Here is a 3,601-nt window from a genome sequence, read left to right on the forward strand (position 1 = left end):
AGGCGTGTCAGCCAGTCCTCCCAACTTCGTGTCATCACAAACTTGCTGAGGGTGGTCACTATCTCCTCATCAAGGTCGTTGATGAAGATATTGAACAAGACCGGACCCAGCACTGACCCCTGGGGGACGCCGCTAGTTACAGGTCTCCACCTGGATTCTGCACTGCCAACAACGTCTCTCTGTGCTCTGCCAGTCAGCCACTTCTCAACCCACCTCCCTGTCCACTCATCTATCCCACGCTTGCTCAGCTTGTTATAAGGATGTCCTGGGAGACAGTACCAGATGCCTTGCTGAAATCATGGTAAACTACATCCACCGCCCTATCCAAAACTATCTTGCAGGTTCTTAGTTCTTTACCACTGTTTCCTTTCCCACGCCTTACAACTACAAGCAGCTAGAACAATGTTCTCTGAAGATATCCAGGACAGAAGAGTCCCGGTAGATCAGTATCAAGCCCAGCTCACGGGAGGCCAATGCCCACTGTTTCCTGCCTGATAAACGCAGATCTCTGGCAGCATTCAATTGTCTTCCCTGTACAACCACCCAGCCCCCCTCGTCGTCATCAAAACCAGTATCATTTTAAAGTCAATGAATCTTGCCTGTAAAAGCACATTCATACAGAAATTCATTGGTTTGGGGGACTGAAATTGAGAACACATCTGTAGGCAAACACTCCCATCAACTTCCATATGTCTGAATGTGCAGCCCCTCCTCATGCAGTGACCCTCCTTCCACAATTGCAGACGGTTTCATTCCCCACAGCAACTTCACAGTGGCAGAAGGGACGGACACCTCCCTGTAACCAGAAGGAAACAACAAAGGAAAATAAAGGGACTCCCGCAACCTCTCCAGCCTGTCCCGGTCCCTCTGGTTGGCTTCCCTCCCCTACAATATATTGACTGCACTGCTCAGTTTGTATCGTCTGCAAACCTGCCATCATCTATGTTACTGACGAAGGAAGATGCTGAAGAGCAACGGTTTATATGGGTTAATACCTTGGGAGCCCCTCTCTTCAAGGAGCTAGTTCTGCAAGTCTGAGTCCCACAAAGGGTGGTCTCCATAGACGTTCAAATTCGTGCTGCACAACCCTACTTAATTTTCTGTATTCATTTCTGTATTGATCTCATGTGGATCAAAATAACACAGTCAGTATCTGCAACGAGTCTAGGCCGAGCAAAACTTTTGATGGAGGGAGCAAAGAGATCAAGACAAGATGATGTAGTGCAATGCAGTCAAAGCAGCTGGCCAAGCAAAAGCTATGTGCATGCATTTCCAAGCTGAGCACGCACCTGGAGCTGGGACTGTATCACTCATTGTCAGAAGAATTCCTGAGTACCCTCATAAAGAAAGCTATACACCAGTGTGACTGGAGTCCATTTACACCAATTAGACCTCTTTACATTTTAATAAGCACCATTTACTACTCCAAAGTTGCACTTCCCTTTGCCTTTCCATCTGAAGGGCTTTGAAAAAGTCTCTGAAATAGAAATTCTGTGATTGCTGTAATACACTTGGGTAGGTATCTGGACTTCCATCTTGAGACATCCAGCGCCTTTTACAGAAATAAAGAATACTCAAGGACTTACGCCACCAAATTCCAACTCAGTTTTACACCACTGGTTTTTGATCTGATAGGCAGGAGACAGCGAAAGGCAGCTGCTCAGCAATCCCAGGAAGACAGCTGGGCTCTAGGGAGACAAGAAGGGCAGTAAGGTGACAAACAAAGTGATTATAAGGTTTTATTTAACAGCTCTGTATGGGACGATTCAACTACTTCAAGCTCCAGCAAGCTGCTAGAGACTGATAAAGCAAGACACCTCAGCGACCTCAAAAGCTGACAGCCTTTCAAAAGATAAACTGAACATACCACCTCAAAAAGCATACAATCAATCCATAGAAATTAATCCAGCAAGCAGTCCTATGGTCAAATTGTGTGCTGCCAGTAAAGCCTTTTCGTGAGCATTAAGAACATTTCTGGTTAGAGAGTTATCACAACATGGGCAGAAAATACCTAGGAGAATAGGAAAAAGAAAAAAGCAACCTACCCTTACCCTTACCCTACCCTTATCCAACTCCTCTCCCACATTTGGAATTGAAACAAGTTCAAATGCCATAAAAAATTGGGGGAATAAAACCATCTGGTATTTCCCAGGCAAACCACCAAGACCACAGAACCACAGAATAGCCCAAGTTGTAAAGGAACCACGAGGATTATCAAGTCCAACCCGATGCTCCAGGAAGGACAACCTAAACTCAAACGGCCTTTAAGCTGCAGCAGCTCAGGGCCAGGCCCACAGCCTCAGGGAGCATGTTCCATGACCGCTGGTATCAGACACAGCAAGCACAGGGAGCAGGCAGGTAGGCACAGCAAAGCAGCAAGCAAAGCCCAATTTCTCAGAGGGGGCCTGCTAACAGGAAGACCAGACACTGTCCTCCCAAAAAAACTCCACCATTTTGACAGCCAAAACAGAAACTACATTTTCGGTTCTCATGACTCTTCCCTGTGCTCCCAAATAAATAGTTTCGTGACATCCTCTATCACACTGCAACTGCTCAGAAGTAATAATCAAAATTATATCACTCATAAGAAACTCACTTTTGCATGGTGGTAACGAGAGTCCATTCCCATTGTGTCCCTCCGTGTTATGAACACTGCAATTGGCCTTCTGACAGCCTCCTGAATGAATCCACCAAAAGCAAGGAAGCACCCTGCCCTTACTCTGAAGAGAGAAAGAAAGCAAGGTTCATGGAAACAGGCACACAAGGCTCGCAACCAGACACGGTGCTCCAGGCTCCTGATCATGCCAGAGATAGGACTACCACAGTGCCAGAACATGATTTACCACTAAAGGAAACATCTGGGAGCACAATCACAACTTCAGCACAAGCTGTAACGGCTCAGCATATTTAGCTTCCGTATCATACAGCTGGAGAACGAGATACTCCCAAGCATCAGTCAGCAAGCACTCGGATGAGCCAGCCCTTCGGTTTTAATGATGACTGCCACCTTTGACACCTTACCAGAAGATACTTCCATTTATTAGCCTGGACTTCGTTTCTTCCATCAGCAGCTGCTCCTAAACTGCTCTTGATTCATACAGCGATACCATCGACTTCTAGCACGAGCTGACCTGCAAGACAGAGAAAAGAAAGCAGGATGACAACAAACACAGACGTAGCATCCTTTAATTATCTTGAACAACAGCAACAACAAAAACAGGAGATAAGTGCTGCTGTGGATGCACCCCAGTTTATAAAGAAATGGAAAACCAGCCCGGCCTCAGCAGCCCAACCTCCCACCCCATACATTCCACCTTCCGCCCCACAAGTGCCACCTCACACCCCAACAGTGTCAACTTCCGCCCCACAAGTGACACCTCACGCCCCACAACTTCCACATCCCGCCCCACAAGTGCCACCACCTGACCCACAAGTGCCAACTCCTGCCCCACTAATGCAACTACCTGCCCCACAAGTGCCAACTCGCGCCCCACAAGTGCCAACTCCTGCCCCACAAGTTCTACCTCCTGCCTTACAAGTGCCACCCCCTGCCTCACAGCTTCCACCTCCCGCCCCACAAATGCCACCTCCTGCCCTACAA

General features: G+C 47.6%; 1 long non-coding RNA gene across 1 annotated transcript; it reads right to left on the bottom strand.

Annotated features, from left to right (window-relative positions):
* Positions 1 to 225: 225 nt before the first annotated feature.
* Positions 226 to 3,235, bottom strand: LOC146757651 (uncharacterized). The gene is made up of 4 exons (XR_014936045.1): positions 3,022 to 3,235; positions 2,597 to 2,720; positions 1,587 to 1,688; positions 226 to 796 (listed from the first exon to the last, which is right to left on the bottom strand). It is a non-coding gene; the product is annotated as an uncharacterized LOC146757651 (long non-coding RNA).
* Positions 3,236 to 3,601: the final 366 nt, after the last annotated feature.

Source organism: Coturnix japonica, chromosome 20, assembly GCF_054131305.1.
Source record: "Coturnix japonica strain WE chromosome 20, WE-NBRP24, whole genome shotgun sequence".
Lineage (NCBI taxonomy): Eukaryota > Metazoa > Chordata > Aves > Galliformes > Phasianidae > Coturnix > Coturnix japonica.